Consider the following 21,254-nt stretch of genomic DNA (forward strand, 5'->3'; position numbering starts at 1 on the left):
ATAAAGTTTTCACTCCATTTGCTGAAATGTACTGTGTCAGTGAGGCCATCTCTTTCTCTGTGACAAGGATGATATTAATTTCTCATGAGTCACGTGTGAAGTGACCAGGGGAAGAAATACAATCAATCCATCCAGAACCTGGATCTGAAAGGTACCCGCTAATGGAATGGAAATACCACAGAATCTGCTTAGTGCTAAGGTCTTGACAACATCTATTCTGCTTGGCACTGAGAAGAATTTTTTAAAAGAGAAGAAAGGGGAGAAGGATAAAGTGGAAATTTAATTTTGAGAAATAAGGATTAAAGGTTCCATTATTCGTGCTGTTTTCGCTGTATATACTGAGTTAACAACATGTGATTTTACTGGATGAAAATGTGGGCTTCATGCAAGGTGAGTGTGGTGCAGATAAATCCCCACAGCGACAGTAATGAGTGAGGTTTAGTGTCTGGTCGGCACGAGGCTGTAAACAGTCCTGGGTTTTGAGCTGGTATAATAAGTGGAGATTGTTCCTGGACTTACTGGGGAGCACAGATAGTTTCTGCCACATGAAAAGCAACCCCCCTTGAGGCAGACAGGCACAGCCCTGCTACCTTCCTGCTTATCCTGTTGTAATGTGTGAATTGTGGGCCCCGAAGTGTGAACTCCTGGCAGGGGGGCAGGGCTGCAAGCTCCTCAGAGTTGGCTGACTGTCTTCTTTTATTTATTTATTTAGTCTTTCTACATACTGTTTTGTCAATACTTGAGAGGTAAGTGTTTCTCCTTCTTACTCAACCCATTCCCACCCCCAGGGTGAGGGGTCACGAGAAGAAAAACCACTTAACAAGTTAAGTAAAGGGAACTCTGAGAAGCTCAAGTGTGAATCAATCCAGTATGAAGGGGAAAGAAGAAGGAAAACAGGTTAAAAACCTGATTTCTGAGCCCTGTAATGAATCCAAATCTGTGCAACCTGTACTGAACCCTAAGATCAGATGGCTAACGACAAGTCATGTACAGGGGGAGGATGGCAGCAGGTCAAAATGCTCTGTCAGGCTAAAGAACAAAAGGACTTAACCTCAATATTGTATAGTGCCTGGAATTAAGAAGAAAAAGGAAAGGAACTTTATATTTTCAAAACTGATCCTGGATATAAGTTGCATACATTGCTAAACTAATTAAGTGTCTTTTGACTACCTAATATTAACCATTGAAAAGCGCGCACATCAGCATTAGGGTGAAGATTGGATCAGGCAAGAATCATCAATGGATTTTAAAATAGGAAAAATTTAATGCAGAGTAAAATATCCATGTGGTCTTAAAGTGTCTTTCACATACTATTTATTAATTGCAAGAAAAAATTACTTATACACTGGAAAGTTCAGGCAACATCCTGACCAGATGATCAAAATTAACATCATCTGCGAGAGGAGATGCATTTGCCTTTGGTTAAGCAAACAGGATCCGGCTATTGAGCATGCTGGAAAAAAATGGGCATTCAAGTTAGCCAGAAACTAATCATGAGAGGGCCCTGACAGGAGGAAAAATGTTTTATTAGGAAAAAGATAAGGGCCTGTATTCTGCAAAAATACCAATGTCAAAAAAGATGGGTATGAAAGTGCTCCACAATAAAGGAGGCTGCAGATATAACAACTCATTGCAACGTGTGACTCAGACTGGATTCTCTATTTTAAGAGGAAAATGCCATGCAGGCCACTGCTGGGACAATTACCAAAATTAAAACACGGATCCTAACCTAGACAAAAGGACACAATTGTTAAATTTCCTGAAGCTGAAACTGTACTGGGATTATATAAGAAAATATAATGGTCTGCTCACAAATACTTACGGACAAAATGCAGTACTATGTGTAAATTACCTTTAAATGGTTCAGGAAATAGTGTGAGTATATATGCATATATATAACATTATAGAAAAAGATATATGTACATATGGAGAAGGATTACAAAGAAAACAAATGGAACAGAGTTGTAACAATAGGCAAACATAGTGCAGACTTTGGCATGTTCTTTATATTATTCTACTTTCTGCAAGTTTTCTGTAAATTTGAAATATTTTCAAGTAAGAGGTTTCTTTCAAGAATTTTAAGTTTTCAGCTTGATACGACATCTTCCGTGCTTCATTTGAATAGAGAACATGACACAGAAATGCACTGGAAAATTTTACCCAGTTACTTTGAGTATATCAGTGTACTAGATCCAGCAGATCCTGTTGGATCCCTCACCAATAAAGTAGTTGTAAATGACAGTCACGTACTATATTGACAAAGTTGCATGCATAAAAAAAAACAAATAAAACCTCTTTCTACCTCTCAGAGCCATGTTCACTTCATGGAATTCTAAAGAAATTTTATATTTGGAAATTTCCAATTATGGTTATACATGACATATATTAATATTCCAACCCCAAAATAAGCTATATAGATATACTACATTCTAAAACAATTCGGTGTAAGACAGTGAAACATATATATATACCAGTATATATTATATTCAAGTATATATTATATTCAATTACATAATATATTATATATATATATATATATACACAGTAATATCTCAGTTCATGAACACTTCTGTTCACAAACAATTTGATTCCCAAACAGAACAGTTTAGTAAAATTTTGCTTCCCCCATTAATGAATTCTGCCTTGGATGCCAACACCACCATGAACTTCTTCCCCAGAATCAGAGGACGAATTCAGTTTGTGAGCCGAGATTCCGCTGTATCAGTGTAAGCTGTATTGCTATTGTCCTTTTACTTAACCAGCAACGTGTTTAACTCCTCCGCACTGATATTCCATCAAAAGCCAAGCTGCTGGTCACTTGGTTTCAACTCTTATGAGGCCTGAATGGCAGTCTTTCCTCTCTGTCTTTTTAACCTCTTTCTGATCCTGGTTTGATGAAATTGCCACCATTCTCTTGGAAAACACCCTCTCCTTGCCAAAATGGCAGCTTTTCTTTTCCAGCTGTGCGTCAGTTGTTTAGAATGGTGGAACCAGGTTAATCTACTGCACAGACACATTCAGGGGCGACTGGGGTGCTGGAAGGAAGAACAGTGTGCAAAGATTAGCTGTAGAGGGTGCAGCTGAGGTGCCGGATTGAAGTCCTCCTCTTTGGTCCTGAACCTCAACTATCCACTCAGACCTGTGAGAGCTGGCTCTGTACTTCACTTAGTGGCCCAGTCACTTTCCACGTGGCCTATCAGCCACCTAGCTGCCACTTCTCAGTAAGCAAATTTCTAACAGCCAAGCTCAGTTCACCCCTCCGAAACCTCGCTTCTTCTCAAGATCTCAGTAATCTCTAATCCTTGCTGAGTCCCTGGTTTTTCAATGCCTTTAGATAAATGGTTTAACACTGGTCCATTATTCTCACCAGGTGACTGGGCCAAAATTAATAGTCTACTATTGCTGCATGTATCAATATTATAACTAAGTGGACAAAGGAATACGTAAAGCTTGACCAGAGAGAAACTTTCATCAAGCATTGCAAGTTATGAAAACAAATATTAGAAAGATATAGGTTTTATAGACATATAAAGAACTGAAATACAGAAAGAACTGAATGTACTTATTCTACAAGATATGATGTATAATGGTTGACTGATCATGTCAACCTGAGAAGTTTAGAAGCTTGCCTGAACTGGCTCAGCAGCTCCACACCCCAGGGTGTGGATGGCCGACCCTAGGACAGCTCCTCGCCTGAACGGTATAAGAGGGAGATGCACAAGGACACCCTGGCTTCTGTTCTTCAGAGGAGCTCTTGTTTTGCCTTCAGCTTGGATGTCGTCTCCTGGCTTCTATCACATACTCTTAAGCTCTTACCTTGGATCATTCAGTCTTCCTGTGTAGACTCTTCAGACTTTCACTGCATACCCATCAGCCTCCTGCAACAGACTTGCACGGGACACTGCAGGGAGCTCCAGACTCTGGACTGAACCCTTCAGCCTCCAGTGGCAGACATGCTTCCTCATCCAGCTCTGTGCATGACCACTGTTAGCCAATCTTGTAATTTCTTACACATTTATATGTTTCTCTAATAAAACACTGACTGATACAATATGATAAAGTAAAAACAAATTTACATCTGTTACTGTAAAAGACACATTGTCACTAATCTCCATCTTAGTTACTTTCTTGTTAAGACACAGTGCCCAATACTCACCATTTAAAGGAGAAAAGGTTTATTTTGGCTCAACTGTTTGGTAGAGGTTTCAGACCACAGTCAGCAGGCTCCAAGGCAGGGCAACATGGCACAGGGAGATGGCAGAGGAGAAACAGATTGACAGACAGGAAGCAGTGAGCCATTCAGGGAGGAGAAAGAGAGATACACACCCTTCCGGGCCACACCCCCAGCAGCACACCAGGTGCTCCCTCCTACTTCACACCTAGCCATAAACCCACCAATTGGCTAATCCAGTGTCATCCACACGCATGATCCATGGGTACCTGCAACTTTGGGGGAACATCTAGATATAAACCCTACAACCCCCCTCAAAACACCCCCTCACAAACTGAAGCTTTGATCCCCTGTGCAGCAACATGCAGAGGACGGGACTAGAGAACCAGACTGGATGTTAGCATCATCAATGGATTAAGTGGCACCACAGCTGGAGGAACTGGAGCATGTCTTTGAAGGGTGCATCTCTTCTGAGACTTTCTTCACTCTCGTGATTCTTGGCTTTCATGAGCTGAACAGTCATCCTCTGCTGTGCCCTTCTGTCATGCTTCTGCTTTCAAGTCAACTGACCATAGCCTGACACCTCTGAGACTCTGGGCCAAAATAAACCTTTTCTCTTTTCAGTTGTATACATCAGGTATTTTGCCCCAGCAATGGAAGAATGATTCAGTGAGTTAAAGTAGTTTTTCCCAGCTGTACAACATGAATAATATAGCCGGAGATACTTCCTAGCCTAGGGGCCATATGATAACATTTACTGAGCACTTACTGCATGCTAGGTACCATAGAAGTACTTCACATTTATTCCTTATTACATCACTTGAAGTGGAGACCATTATTACCTCCATCTTACAGAGGAGGAAATGTGGGGGGGGGGGAATTTGCCCAAAAAACACACAATTATTAAGTACTATAACTAGGATACAAAGCCTGGCAGTCAAAAGGTGTCAGATAGAGCTTTGCATATGCACAGAACTCTGTAAAATTGGCCAATATATGTCTGGGTATCCTGGAATCAAAGCAGTGGAGATGGTTACAACTCACTGCTCTTTTATTTTAGTTTATTATTACATGTGTGCAGTACATAATGTTTGCATTCCTGAGTGGAGTTGGTCCATATATATATATATAACACACCCAACTCCTGAAACTTACTTCTGGTAAAGGTGAAATGCCATGTATTTTGGACTCTGCCAGGTTCCTTCCCTGTTTCCAGCATTTGGTGACCCTTGCTATCAGTTCCCAGCCTCTGGCCTTTGCCAATCTCTTCCACTCCCCAGAATATGAAAGGTGCTGACATTTGACTCCTTCCTTGTACCAGTGCTGGGACTGGCACTGCACACCTGTCCCTAATTTGGCCATCACGACCACCCATGAGGTTGGCTTTATCATACCTATTTAATCATCAAGGAATCAAGGACCTGAACCATTCAGCAACCTCTTTTGTCTACCCAGAGCCTAATTTTTTTCACTTATTTGTATGATTCCAGTCCTTACCTGAAAGATAAAATTTGTAGGTGATAGTCTACCAAGAAGCACTTCTGGGATGCTCTAAAATCAGTATCTCAAAAAATAAATAAATAAACAGAAACAAAAACAAACAAAAAAAGAGGTAGAGTCCTGAACTAGAAATAAACCCTTACCAGGGAAACTTCTTTAAGAGTTTTTTTCCTAGATGAAAATCTTCTTTAGAAATAATGAATACCCTAGAGTTCTTAAAAGTTTAACCTATAAACAATGGGAAAACCAACATTGCTATAAAACATGACACAACATACTGAATAAAATAATACAGCTCTAAAGAGTGTGGCACCTGAATTGCCCTGTGTACAGGGAAGGAGACTCTCTTCCTTCCCTTTACCCAGAGTGACCCAGAAAAGGGATGTCCATGTCCACATCACGTATGAGGGCAGCAGCTAACATTGGTTCACAGCTGAGAAATACTGGGGCTCTCCCCGTGGGAGGTTAAGAGAAGCCCAAATAAATGTTAAAGAAATGGGAATTAAACTCTTTCTGTTCATGCCTGGTTATAATGAATAATGTCTGGGGACTGTTTGACAGAGAAAGTAAAATCTGCATTTCATGTTTTAGTGAAAAGAATTCTAATTTTCAGTCACGATAAGGAGGACTCGGGCTGGCTCTGTTGCTTCCTCACACGTCTAGTGTGGCCTTGAACAATCTGCTTAAACTATCTGTGGTTCATTGGAATTACTCTCTCTGTCTCTCCTGAGAATGCTATGGGAACGCAGGCAAAAAGACCTGGGCACCATATAGCTCCCCGACTTTCCTATGCTAACCTGTTAGGATAGGGACCAGTGGGCCCTAAGGCAGTAGGTCTGCCTTTACTAGAGTAGTTCTGAAACTTAACTATGCAAAAAGTCAGGAGGACACGTGTCCTTATTCTGATGCTGTGCATCAACAGTATGACTATAGGCCAGATTCCCCAGGCCCCACTTCGAGGAAGAACAACCAAGGTCTCTTTAACAGTACCGCTGTGGAGGCCAGAATCACACTGGCATTGTACTTCTCTAGATTAAACTCATGAATCCACTCTTTCCCCCTTGTCTGTCTGTTTGCATGGTCAGGCTGCCCCGCAGTCCCAGGTTGCTCCACTCAGGAGTGTTCCTTGTGACATTCGGACACACAGAATGTACTGCCAGTTCCAAGCACACTCCCTGGCTGGTCAGATTTATGGCATCATCAGCTGCTTCCAAAAACCTAAATCATGCCTTTGACAATCTGCAGAGGGGACCTTGAGGCAAACAAAGTTAAGTAGGAAGTGGAATCACGCCATGGCAATTAAAGTCCTTTGAAATGACTTTCACTTCTCCTAAGAACCTTAAAGAAATATTATTACCCACCCCAATGCTTGTGAAGGTTTGCTGATATTACTCTTTAGGAAATATACATATAGATGGTAGTGGAAGCCTACGATTGTCTGAATCATCAAATTCCACAAGCACAACTTAGGTTTCATTTTAGTCAAAGATTTTGTTATTGTCTTTTATATGCTAAACAAAAACAGCCAGTAAGTTAACATGTTCAACCTCATGTACGTGTCCTTTCTTCCATTTTCTCCTGAGTGATTACAGGGAAAACAAACAGTGGTTGATCCACTACAGGAGGAGGAGGAAGAGGGGAGAGGGGAGAGAGGAGAGCACTGGGGTCTGCGTTCCTTTTTATTGCAATGGCAGCGCAGCACACAGGGAGTGTCTGCTCATGCAGCTGCACATAGCTACAGATCCTACTAACGTTTCAGACCCTCGTCTTCACTTCAGATTAAATCAGTGCGTCAAAGCCAGTACCGCAAAATCCTGGCTGTGGATGCAACCATTCCAGCTACTGTTACTGTCAGCTATCGAACAATACATTACAATTGCTGATTGTCCCTGAGTTAACTGTGTCTGTTTTACTGGTGATCAGCTGCTATATGACAATAATTTCTAGGACTATACTCAGTGTTATATGACAGGAAATGTTGTGGCCATAACAATGAAAAAATCAGCCCTTACTCACACAGGTCATGTGCAAGTAGTCCTTCTCATAATAAGTAAGAGTCTTTCTTCCTTTCTCATTCCTCCTCTTCTGTTTCCTCACTTTCATATTCACACAGAAATTCTTCTTGTTCCAAAACACTAAAATCAACATCAATGAGTTGTGTTTTGTTCAGCCCCAGTGTCTTCTCATACCCATTCCTGAAATAATATCCTAAAGCAATCACTTGTTGCTGCAGGGTGAAAGGCACAGCATGAAAAAGAATATCAAATGAGGACTGTGAAATCTCTGAAATTTTCAGATGTGACTGAACTAAACCATCGATACATCTTAGTCAAGTGCAGAGCTCCCCCTAATGATCCATCCATGAGCCATAAGCTTTACATCGTCCTGCATTTCCATCTGCAGATAACGAATAAGCTGCTTGCCCAGTGCTAATCATGTTTAAGATAATAATACTCTCCTTGTTCCCTCACACCTGCCAGCCTGCCAGCCCTAGGCTCCACATTAGAATGCCACTTGTCAAAGTCATCTGGGGGTGGGTCCCCAGGTCCCCCACTGAGACCCAGCTTGTGGCGCAGTGAGACTTTTCACTCTGAACCTAGCCTAGATGGAATCACCTAGTCATAAAGTGTCAGACTTTCACCGTGGACTCCGGAGACCCATTTGAAAAGTTATATTTTTGGTCCTGAATTAAAAGATTGCATTTCTCCTGCAGGCCAGCTGTTGGCTGACGCCAGTGCCAAGAAGATACTCTTGGAGGTGCATTTGTGTTTCTTTACATCACTGCTAATCCTCTTGCTGGAAACCAGCCAGGAAGCCTCACTCAGGGCTTATTTGCTTACTGATAAGGCAAGACCTTTTTACCTACTCTGTGAAGGAACACCTCAAAAACCAAGCAAATATACACAACCCTCCAAATAACAGCAGCCTCCACATCAAAGGAGAATGCGTGTCACTTTCTGAAGTTGGCAGAAACTCCTAGTCTGAGACTCAGAGTCTCAACCCAAGAATAAATAAAACATGGCTTCTACCCAGACATCTCTGTCTCTCATCTTCGCTCAAGCTGTATTCCATTCAACTCTGTAGGTCCTGGGTCCTGCACTTAGGTTCCCATATTTTATGCCCGGTCTTACAACTTGGACTTTAAATGGCCTTCAAAGTCCCCTATGCTAAGTACTTGGTCAAGCCTCTCCTGTTACTGGGAAATGGCGGAGCATTCAAGAGGTGGATCCTCATGGAAGGAAGTTAGGTCACTAGGGCTGTGCCTCGAGATCCACCCCTTCCTGTCCCTTTCTGTGTTTCCCAACTGCCAGCCTACCACACTGTACTCACCTTGCCACCAACCCAAAGTAAAGGGGCCAAAAAACTGGGGTCTGAAATCTTTGAAACCATAAGCAAAAATCTTTACTCCTTTTGAGTTGATTTTCTGAAGTATTTTCTCACAGCGCCAGAAAGCTGAGTAGTAGTAGTACCCCTAGATATCTGCACCCCAGCCCTCAGTCAGAGCACAGCACAGTAACCTGCTCTGAGACCTGCCGTGGGGATAGTTTCACTAACGCACTGACCAGGGGTAGCTCATTGCCAAATCAGCGTAACCAGAGAGAGTTCTAGTTTGTCTACACCTTCAACCTTCACATCACCAGGAGTGAGCCACACACCACGAGGGAGCTGACCCCAGAGGATCCAGAGGCTAGCATGCTGCCCAGCCCACCCTAGCCACCCTGCCACAAGCCACTGACCACAAGCCACGGCAACCATGAATTAATCAGAGATATAGCACATTGACACAGATTGGTTTATTTGGCATCTCTCCCAGGTAACATTTTAACCCAGTTAAGATGCCGGTCTACAGAAGGTTCCTAAGAAATACTTCAAATTAAATCTGATAATAGGAGGGTCAATGGGGGAAAACACTACAGCTTTAAGGGGCTTTCCAGCAGTCCCTCTAATTTCTCAATGATGGTTTCCTGCCACGTTTTCAAAATAGGACCTACTTTGTACTGTCTGGTGGATTTCTTCAAATTAGTTTCACTGAAGACCTAAAAATAGAGAACACGTAGTAACTTTAAACCTTTTTTGGAACAAAGTAGATGGTGCATAAATAAACATAAAATTTTGAGATCAATGGACCTGAACATAAACTCAAGTTCAGGACCTCAAAGAAATACAATATTTTGTTTATGTCTTTTCTGTGTCCTATTTTGCTTCTGATTGGCTTTTAAATAAATCTGTATTCACAAGATAATGCAAAGATGTTTCCTTTGGACAAATACAGTGTTGTGTTCAGCTAAGAAATTAAAAAACCCTGAGCAGACCAAGAGTTATCAAAATATCAATCACTAATTTCAAAGTGCAGACAGCTCAAGTAAAATTTTCAGGGAAAGCAGAACTTAAATTATTTTGTGAAAGAAATTTCAAGGCTACTGTTTTATCTTTCATTCTTTAAAACAGAAGCTTGCTTGGGTGTGTTTATTTTTTTAATTAAATAAATACTGTATTCAGTAGATATGCTGTTTGAGGAATACAAATCTTACATGAGACTGTAAATGCTTTGAAAATAGAAAGTACTCAACTTTTATTGTTTTCCTACAAGCCCTTAACCCAAAACTCTGATACCTCAGAATCACACTAAAATACTTATTGCCTGACCATATACATGAAGCCCTGCTTCACAGCCTATTATGACAAAGCTTGTCCTGTTTTACCTGAAGGACTTTTCCAATTAGAATGGTATAATCAGGAGTTAATCAGGCAGAACATTCATAATACTGTCTCTAATTTTACCAGGAAAAATATATTTGTTCTAAACATTAGTTTCTTAGTTTCTCTACCTTTTACAGTTCTAGAATAGGGTTTTTAAAAATTAGATGAATTTTAAAGTAATTATAAAAATGATATAAAATCTTTTTCATAAAGATGACTAGAAAGGTTTTTTTGAATGGTTTTAAATGTCTTCCCCTGAATCTTCAACTTGGGTAAAAATTTTCACTGACCCAGTCAATTTACCAAATAGTTTTCTAATTTTACCAAAAAAAAAAGCAGCAACAATAAAAATTGTTCATTGGAAATGTAATTTCAAAACCAAATAGCTAATTCAATTTCAACACCTTACATGGATACTATGAGATTATAAAATAAGCAATCATGATTACAACAGAGGCCTTAAAGCACTGACAGGTAAAATCTTAGAAATGACAGAAATTTAGAGGTCATCTAATCTAATACCTCCTTTTAATAGAAAAGGAAGCCCAGGCAGAGGAAGCTGAAATGAACAGTCTAGAGAGTCATACTGTTTAGCAACAAACCAGAGATGCATTCTGGCCTGATATGCCTCCAGCATGAAGAGTCAGTATGTTGAGTATTCTGCATTAAATTAGTGCGACCAAATGTCTTAAACTAACATCCCTCCTACTGGATTCCAGTCCTTGACAGGCTCTTAGAATAAGAATCAGTGACCACGCCCAGCTGTCTTCTAGAAATAGGAGCACTCGTTTATTCACTGATGTTTATTTCTACTTACCATAATGTGCACTTCCTAGACTATGAACTGAAAAAATGACAAAAGAAATGAGATTCCTCCCCACACCTATAGCAACTGACCTTCTCTTAGAAGAGACAAGAAATAAACATGCAAAGTAGTTAACAGACAAGAAACATAATCACACTAAACCATTAGTAGGGTATTGTCACAGGATTAGCCAAAAAACAGAACAGACAGGAGACATCACAAGATGTCCTCTGAGAAGCTGATGCTTGAAATAAGACTCAGACAAAATGTTAAGAGGAGGAGACACAGGAGAAATCAGGTAGAGTTAGACTTAATGCAGTAAAAGGCGTTTGACTAACCTGTTTTCCTCCTTAAATTCATTGCTATCAACAACTATGGGTTCTCAAAGAAGGATCATCTCAGTCCTGAACTCTAGAGGTTCCTGACACACTCCCTCCCCCAGCGCGTGCTCAAGCAAGCAGCATCTGTTCAGCATCTTCTGCACCAGGCTCCTATATTACACGTTAGTGGGCAGAGACTTAGAAGGAACTTCACAGTGTGTTTCTGGTCAGGTTTGGTACACAGGTGTAAATTAACATTCCTAGCAATTGTCAAATGCCCAGTGCCCGTGGCTGAAGGAGGAATGATTTAAAGAAGATGACCACCCTGGAAACCTTCACTGCTTTCTTGTGTAGACACAGGGTCTATCACTTCCATTGTGGCATCAGGGAAATTTTGAGCTAGCACCACAGACCTAAGAAAATGAAAACTGCGACCATTTCATGCTATCTGACAGCTAACAGGCTACACAAGCTCACACTGTCCTCACAGCATCGCTACACGGCGCTGTTGGCACCTATTGAAACAAACTCTTATACAACTTCAACAACATACCTGGATCACATCAGAAGTTAGCGCTGGCCTGAGTGTGAAGTCCGGTGGGCCTGACCGCCCAGTGTGCATTTGCATGAACATCCGCACCTCCCTGAAGAGCATTCAAGGTCAAGAGCCAGAAAGAGAAGAAGGAAAAGGAGAAAGAGGGAGAAGGGTTAGGGCTGAAGGGGGAGGAGGAGAGAGGAGAAAGAGAGAGACAGAGAAAGAGAGAGCCACAGAGAGAGAGAGAGAGAGAGAGAGAGAGAGAGAGAGAGAGAGAGAGAGAGAGAGAGAGAGAGAGAGAGAGAGAGAGAGAAAGAGAGAGAGAGAGAGAGAGAGAGAAAGAGAGAGAGAGAGAGAGAGAGAGAGAAAGAGAGAGAGAGAGAGAGAGAGAGAAAGAAACAAAGTCAAGAAAGAGAGAAAAGAAAAGAAAAAAGAAAGAGAGATTCCATTTGTGGGAGATACAGCTGTTCACTAAAATTAACACTTACCGGGTCACTGTCAGTTAGTGGCTGAGTAATTCAAGAAGGGGGATTCCTCTAATGACTGATAGCTGGACCCGAAGGAAGCCTGGCATGTTATGAGTTCCTGTAGGGGAGGATCGAGTCATCATCCTATCCCCCTGCCCCATTTAGGCAGTGTTTTCCTTGTTCAGTCACAAGTTTTAAAATAATGAATCTTCAGATTTTTGCTTTATGATATAACTATTTTATCTATACTGTCCTTTTAGTTTGCCTTTTAAACTTTTTGTTTTTCCTAGGATGGTGATATAATTTGCTAAAATCTGAACCACAGGCAATTATCAGAAAGGGTGACACCTGCTAGTGTAAATACTGTGAAAAAGAGTGCCCTGCAGTTCCTGGCAGAGTGACAGTTTGTGGCAGACTGAAGGGCATCTCTGGGCATTTGTAGAGTCTGTTCTAAACAAAATGTTCTGTCCTTGGCATGGATCTTTGAATTCAGTATAGATCCTGGTTCAAGTTTTCTTGGCCATGCCCGACATTTAGCCAAGCAGGCTGATGGCCCTACAATATGTTCTGACGTGAGGTCAGCAAGCGGGTGATATGAGAAAAGACTGGCATCACAACAGAATTTTACTTCTTGTACTTGCTCGAGATTCTCTTTTTCCTTTCTCCAAGTTTATCAACAACAGATGAAATTCCAAGGGTCACAAAAGGAATAACAACACTAATCTACCATATTAGAACATGTTTTTTAAAATAATGACAAAATGTTTACATTTTAACTTTGCACACACCAATTTACACATAAAAACTCTCAAAATCCATAATACTGAATTCTGGACTACACTGTTTCTAATATTCTGCTCAGAAAAACTCCTGAAGACTGAGACCTCATGTAGAACAGTTAATCAAGCAGATATTTAACAACATACATATGATCATTGTTATGGCTCTGAATAGTAATTGGATATTAAGACTAAATGGTTCACATAAATTATAGAAAAATGAAAAAGTCACATTATCTCTTCCTCTATATCATGGGTCCCCAAAATGCGTATCTGCAATCCATTTATACCCGGCTTATCTGGAGAGTATTTGGACATTGTAAAGTTCTGCCCCACACTCAAGAGTCAGAGCCAGTAGATCTCGGACACAAGTTTATTTGCACCATAACAAGGATCCGAAGTTCAAATGCCTTGAAGGGTGAGTAAGAAACTTTGTGTATTGGACAATGTAAGTCTATATATAAGAAAATAAATATTTCATGCAGAGGCATTTAGAACGAGAAACTTTTAATACTGTGCATCACATCTACCACCACTTTCTTACCTAGTACCTCTGGAAAATTCATCTGTTACTGAATTGAGGCTGATAGCCTGAAACCTCAGGAGACACTGACATATTGCCTGTATCTTAAGGATTACCCTTGTTGGCACCTGGTAAGTAGCACACAAAGGTATTTCCATCTGGGTACGGCCATGCCCTAGGTCAGTGTTATGCATATGCCTTCGCTCCTTTCTCCACTGAGTGAATTTTCACTGGGCACCTACTATGCGCATCCTCCAGCCTCAACACTGAAAACACAAAGCACAATTTGCAGAGGTAGATCTCATTTTAATGGCCAGAACGGTATAAAATTATTCTTTTGAATGGACATATAAAAACTGACTACTCATTGCCCGAGGGCTGGGGACATAGATTACAAGAAGATGTTTTGAAAGATATTACTCCCCCCCCCCCACATTCCAAGACCCGTTCAGAGGACAGGCTGACTTCTGAGCCCTAAAACTCTTAGAAGCAGACGTTACCTCATGCTACATGGCCTTCCGGTTCAGGGTGGCTCCCAGAGAATGGGGCTTCCAGGACACTCCACCCTGCCAGCAGCTAGGTGATGTATTTGAAATTGCCCATTCCTGGGGCTTTCTAATGAGTGACATTTATAACATGTCCTGCTTTTCCTTGCAAATGATATGGAGATTTCTTTTATCTTACACTCCACCAGCCTTACTTAGTGTTTATATGGTCAAACTCCGGAGCAAGTTACTCAATTTCATTCCAGCACTCACTATTCCGCTTCTGAAATGCAAACTCCCTTGGGTAATTCCAGGCAATTTCTTTGCCCAGAGATCATCCCTGGCCACAGAGCAGCTCAGCTGCAACCCATGCTGTGTGCACTGCATAATACTGTAACATTTTCAGAGTCAGGGAAGATTTATTCAGTGATCAACTGCTTCAGCATCCTGAATCACTCCAGAGACAGTCTGTTAAAGAAGGGACCTTGAGGGAACTGGAAATGTAAGCAAGAAGAGAAATAATCCTCTCTTTCCCTTTTAACCCCCTAAGCCCTTTAAGAAAATAACATTAGCTTTTTATATGCATGGGGGAAGATGCAATCCCCTAAAAAACAGTGAGAGCATTTATCTGCAAAAGGTGAAATTAAATGCGATTTGAGTCTGTTTTTTTATTTTTGCTTATTTATAATTTCTATAATAAACTTTAACTCTGTAGTAAGAAAAATATCTTAAGATGCATAGTAACATATTGCTCTTCAAAAAAACTTGATAAGGGAAAATAGTTGTCTTAGAAACTAGGTCAGAATCTCAAAGACCAGCACGTTACTCACGCAAATGACTGAAAAGTTAAGCAGAACCAGGAAGTAAAGGCAAAGATTGTAAATGATTGAAATCTATATAAGTCAGAATGATTTTCATTGACAATATCCACTAGGTATAGATGCAAAATTAATGTCCATTTGCTTACAAATTCAGAAATAGGTTGGAAGTGTGCTCTACTTGATTAACAAAGATGTGACCCTGGGTCACAGGCCCCACACCAAGGAAGAAAGAAAGAGAAAGGAAGCAAGCAAGCAAGCAAGCAAGCAAGCAAGAAAGAAAGAAAGAAAGAAAGAAAGAAAGAAAGAAAGAAAGAAAAAGAGGGAAGGAGGAAGAAAAGAAGAAAGAAAGAAAATTTGGAAATTCAGAAAACAATGTGTCCAATGAGTGTGAAGAAATGTACAATGCCATGTACAATCCTCTAAGACATTCTAAAGTGAATGTCTAATTTTCCATCTATGATAGAAATAGGCACGTTCCTACAGCCTTGTTCCTAACTGAATGAAAACCTTGAGGGATAAATGACATAATCTTCTGCCTCTGTACACTTTTGGAGCACAGATGTCTTCAAGGACGAAAAAAGAGCAAACTGCAACTTGGATAGTCTTCGAAGTCAAGGTCAAGGTGAGCTGTTTCTTATACACAGACCTACTTTCCTCCAATATCCTGCAGCCAGTCTATGCCCAGGTACACAACTATTTTGATATAATTCAGCTTTTTACAAAAAAAAAGTGTTACTCAGTGTCGTATTTGTCCACATGGTGGCAAGATTTTTAACATTTTTTGTCATCTGACCTCACATGTAGCAGCCATGAGCAAAGGCCCAACAAAGTGTACCTAAGAATAGACACCAAGAAAAATAACTACTAATAAGTGGGTGCAAGCAGACAAGATCCCAAAGAAGGTCACTCAACTGACTACACGGGCGAGGAGTGGCATGGTTTTCAGATGGCAATAAACCTATACATGATCCAATAAAGTCAGACAAACAGATTTATAAAGCCACTAGATGCCAGCAGCAAAATTCAGGTCAGGAAACAGCCATTCACAAACTATGGACTTTGTTTAAACTTTTAACATGAGGGATGATCATTTAGAACTTTAAAAAAGAAAGAAAAAGTCTCCCCATAAAAACAGATCAAGCATGAGCCTCTACTGTAAAGTGAGATAGGCATTAAATTTAAAGCTATTGATGGAAATTTAATTAATTATCATTTCACCAATGTAATAAAAGCACAAACAAGTAGCTTTTTTTAACGTCAAATAAAAATGGCACTCCGTGTAATTAATCATCTTTACCAAGTAAATATTAATCAGTGTCTGGTCTAATTATGACATATCCAATCAGCTCTCCTGGAAAGTTAAAACTATCAGTGTCACAGTTTTATCTTTTTCTCTTAGTAATTGTGAAGAAGCAAAATAAAAGACTTGAAATTAAAAAAAAAAAAAAAAGGAACCAGACAGACAAGGTGAGACAAGGGGAAAGATCACCATTTCCATAGAATTATTTTACCTTGACAGAATATACATTTTTCCCCAGCGCAATTTGCTCTTTAACCATCCCGTGAATCTCTCTTCCTGTGACGAGCGTCCTGCACTCTATCTCCTGATCTTGACAGATGCATCAAGGACGGCACTCAAAAATCAATGTGCCCTCTGAAACAGGATGAAATGAAGATTTTAAAGCCAGATACTTATGTTTATGTGGCTTTAGATTTTTTAATCCCTTTAAAGAAATGTTTCACCAATGTTATCAGATTTGACATTATTTTCTGTTTTTCTAATCACATCTCATAATAAATTTGAGTACCAATGCAAGATTAAAAATGTTTTGAATAGAAAAAAACAGAAAGAGAGAAGGGAGGTGTTACTTAAGAAAAATGTAAGCAGACACCAGGCTCCCTAGCATTCTACCATTCCAACTTCTATCAAGTGCTAAGACTGAAACACCTACCAGGATAATCCGCGCTCTTCTGAGTCATCTAAGACCATCACTGATGAAAATAACTGCTATCTCTTGAGATGGGTTCATGAACAACAATATAGGAATCCAAGCAGCCAAATTGATAAATTTGGAATTTAATTAACTGAGCTCAGGACCACTCGTATACAGACCCTCCTGGGTCAGGGTCCAAATAAGTGGCACCAAACTGGAAAGTAAGAGTTTTTTGTTTTGTTTTTTTTTTAATTGGTACTGGGGATCGAACTCATGACCGCCTGCTTACAAGGCAGGTGCTTATGCCGCTGAGCTAGATCCCTAACCCCAAGTTACAGAGTTTTTAAAATAGAGAATCACAAAATACATCCTGTTGGAAACAATTTAGTTCAAATCTTTCATTAATTTTCAGTTGACACTTGTATCCTGCTTCTTTTGTTGAGCAGGTTATTTCTACTGTAGGTACAGCTCATTCTGCTTTTCTCATGGGACTTATACCCTGAGTAATTTTCCATTTTCCTGAATACAAGGCACTAGTTAAATGCATCCCTTAAGATGGCATCAGTTAGGCCAAGCTACAACATCTCTCTCATCCACAAACATGTGCACGCGCATGCGTACACACACACACACACACACACACACACACACACTCTTGAAAGATGTCACCATGAACAATCCCAAAGGCTATGCATTTATTCATTTCTAAATGCTATACGATTTCACTTGAAGGACAATTAAATATGTATTTGCATTAATGAGTATACACTGGTGTGTGATGTGTGCAAGCCAGAGAAACTCTGCAGAGGTTTGTAGCCAGATTTTATTCACATCAAACCTACCCCTGAAAAACATCCTTGTTTTCTAGATCTTCCTTATAAATTTTCTATTTAATAAGAATGTGAATGCAGCATTTTCTTCTTTTTTTCTTAATTTGCCTCCAAAATAAGCAATTTTGGGGCACAATTTTGACTTAGATTCGCTATGTGGTGATTCTAACTTCCATATAAGTGTGTTAATAAATAAGACACTCCCTCGTTGGCTCTAGCGAATATCTGTAGGTTATAATCTTTACTCCTCTCGCCATTCGTCCATTTGGCACCCATCTCATCTAGCAGCCACAAACAGTCAAGCAAAACTACTCTAACCATTGTGTCTAACCAAGACACGTGGCAACATTTCACTGTTAGGGTGGCAGCACTGTAGCAGAGCCCTCGGTGACATGAAAACCATTTCACTAGCTGTCTTCTCAACTGTGACAGGCCTTAGTCAAAAAACCAGGGAGTGTGACCTGCAAATCACAGGAGCAAGAGACCCGAGGGCCGTATGTCACACAATTCCACAGCCTCCTCTGACTTCCCGTATGAGTAAAGCCCCGTCAGCAGGTTTTCTTACCCATGAGCTGCAGAAACAAGGCTCTTTCTACCCTCAGTTGTAACTTGTTTGGTCATAGAGTCAGGTGAGTTTTGCTGTGGAAATTATTTCCCTTGTGGTATCTGTCATTGTTTGAAATATGCAATTATTGATCTTCTAGGTCCACAATTCCCCAGAAAAGATCATTGATCCAATCAGAGAGCAGCGGAATCTGTGTGTGGCACTAGCAAGATTTTGCCCATCACTACACTGCCAGAAATGTGGCACTGAAGCAGGGGCCATGTCTCTCCTAGAGTGGAAATCAGTCTGTTAAGTTGCTAAGCCCCAACTCCAAGCATCACGACCTTTCATCCACGGATGCAAGCTCCAAGCTTCAAATGAGAAAATGTTGTGAAAACACTCAAATGCCAACACTGCTACACACGTGTTATTATTGCTATTGCTACTAGTAATAATGATATCAGACTCTTTGCTTTGACCTACTGGTACCAGGACTTTTTGCAAAATGTCCTGCAGGTGTAAAGAGAACTTTGGCCTTGACAGTTCAAGGCATTTGAGGTAACTGTTCCCTACATGACCTCAAAGATTTTCTAAATCCTTTCATAATTTCCAGAAGGCTTATCAAAACCCGGATTGCTGGGCCCCCCTAAATAGTTTCCAATTGAGTGAATCCAGGGTCAGGCCTCAAAATTAAATTTTGAACAAATTCTCACATGATTAAGTTCTTCCACTTTAGATTCCTATAACATAACACCTGAGGCTGAATAGCTCATAATAAAAATAGGTGTATTTGGCTTACAGTCTCAGCATGACACCTGCACCTGCTCAGCTCTGATGAAGATACGTTGAGCTGTGTCACATGTAAGATGGCATCATGGCGGGAGCACATGGATATGGGGGGAGATCACAAGAAGCCAGAGAGTGATAGTTTTTGACAGGGGACCAAGCAAAGATGGCAGATAGATAACAGCTGGCTACAAAGGCTCCCTGAGATAGTCAACTTAGAATTCAACATAATACAGTGTGGGGAGACCTGGACAGAGGGAGATGAATTCTCTTATCACAAGAAGAAACTAAGGGGAGAAGAACCAACCAAACATACTGTCCCAGTGCTATTATTGGAACAGCTAAAGGTTCAGTACTCCTGCCACAGTGGGTAATTTGCTGAGCCATCTGAGGTCCCACCAGTTCAACTCACTGGAGGCGCAGTCACACTGAGGTCAGGGTCAGCCAGCGGAATGGAGAGCTGAGCTGGTGAGGAGGCTGCATTGACCTGTGGTGAGTGACGGGAGTGGAGCATTCCATAGAAAGGGGGGCTCCGGCAGATGACATTCTGAGACCAGGCAGGACTGACAAGTACAAAAGGCAGCAGTGACTTCAGTCAGCTGTTCTCTTCCTGAATGGGACTGGTGGAGTGAGCTAGGCCTGGGTCATGCAATGTAGCTAAGAGCCAATAGGTTATACTAATTCAATTCCCTATAGCAGCTGTGCACACGAACCACACTAACGCAGTGAAGCCTCAGAAGTTTGACTGATCTGGAGGGGAAGGGCCGGCATATGTTGCCCTGTCTGCAGTTCACTAGCACAGTGCAGTGGTGCTTCAGAAGAATTGTAACCAACAAAGAAAGAAACTGGGGCCTCCTGGAAGAAACAAAAAAGATGGGAAGAGGAAGCAACAATAAAAAGTCCCCAGGTTCCAACCCTGAAAACATTGACCCAGGACAGGTAAATAAAAAGGACAATGAGAACAGCAAACATGTAATATCAGACACAGCACCAGTGGACATAAGGAGATATCCTCAGGACCTCATAGACGAGTTCAAAAGTGAAATATTTAGCCAAGTAAAGCAAGACATAAGAATATTAATAAAAGAGATGCTAAGCCCCCTCAAGCAGACACAGATGGAAGAATGGAGGAACTCAAACAAAGGAGAGAACCATTTGATGAAGAATATAAAGAAAATATAGACTACATGAAGCAGATTCAAAGAGATTATCAGGAAATTAAAAACTCTATGGAAAGATGGCAAGTCTGCTTGAAAGAAACTAAGAATAGATTATCCAAACTGGAGGACAGTTTTGCAATGTGGGGTTATGAAAGGAAAAACTTTTTTAAAATAACAAGGAAGCAAGCAGTAACAATACAAAGGCTAGAAGACGACAAGAGGATCTATAACTTAAGAATAAAGAATGTGAATGAAGAAGCAGGCTGCCCCCCCCCCAATTTAAAACCAAAGGTCTTGGTAAGACCCAAAAACTGTACAGTGTACCCTGGGGAATTGAAAGGGGAGGGAGAGTCTTTAAAAAGATGGCAGAAGATATTGTTAATAGTGTATCAGGATTTAAAACCCACAGTACTCGCACCACTCTGCTTAGAGAGATTTTATTCATTTTTTAAGATTTTATTCTGTCCCAATTTGTCTACTTGCATTAGATTTGAGGGCACAGAAAGCTATCCCCAAAACATCAAGATATAGCACAGTAATCATCTTTAATTTCCTATTATCTTAATCTAGCACCCTGTATGACTTATGCTGTTTTATCGTGACTGATCTTAGTTAAATCCAATTTGTTTGATCAGTTTGATATTGACAGATTTTATTCAAAACTGATATGATTGATAGTATCAAGTCTGAGAGTATAGGCAACTACACTGAAGATGACAAGACTCTATGATACATATTCTGGTTTGATAACTGCCTGTTTTTGAAGTTTTATATTATATACAAAGTTCTGTTTTTATTAATACTGTTATGTACTGATATATTCAATTATACTATGTCTGATATATAGCCAATTCTATTGAAGATAACGAGACAACACAGGAACTATGGTAGAA

At 40.5% G+C, this 21,254-nt stretch overlaps 1 long non-coding RNA gene across 8 annotated transcripts in view; it reads right to left on the reverse strand.

The window, feature by feature from the left end:
• Positions 1-1,240: 1,240 nt before the first annotated feature.
• The window catches only part of LOC134472147 (uncharacterized), a 41,345-nt gene continuing 21,331 nt past the window's right edge, over positions 1,241-21,254 (reverse strand). For 2 of the 8 annotated variants that reach the window (XR_010042031.1, XR_010042030.1), the window contains 4 exons: positions 16,619-16,761; positions 12,521-12,617; positions 12,051-12,141; positions 1,241-9,708 (listed from right to left, as the gene is read on the reverse strand). This is a non-coding gene — a long non-coding RNA (uncharacterized LOC134472147). Of the gene's footprint in view, positions 9,709-12,050; positions 12,212-12,520; positions 12,618-16,618; positions 16,762-21,254 lie in introns of all 8 variants that reach the window. The other 6 variants (XR_010042033.1, XR_010042036.1, XR_010042037.1 and 3 more) reach the window with 6 other exon arrangements.

The sequence above is a fragment of the Cavia porcellus genome, unplaced genomic scaffold (assembly GCF_034190915.1).
Source record: "Cavia porcellus strain 051 isolate PalLab524CR breed Dunkin Hartley unplaced genomic scaffold, mCavPor4.1 scaffold_22, whole genome shotgun sequence".
Taxonomy (NCBI): domain Eukaryota; kingdom Metazoa; phylum Chordata; class Mammalia; order Rodentia; family Caviidae; genus Cavia; species Cavia porcellus.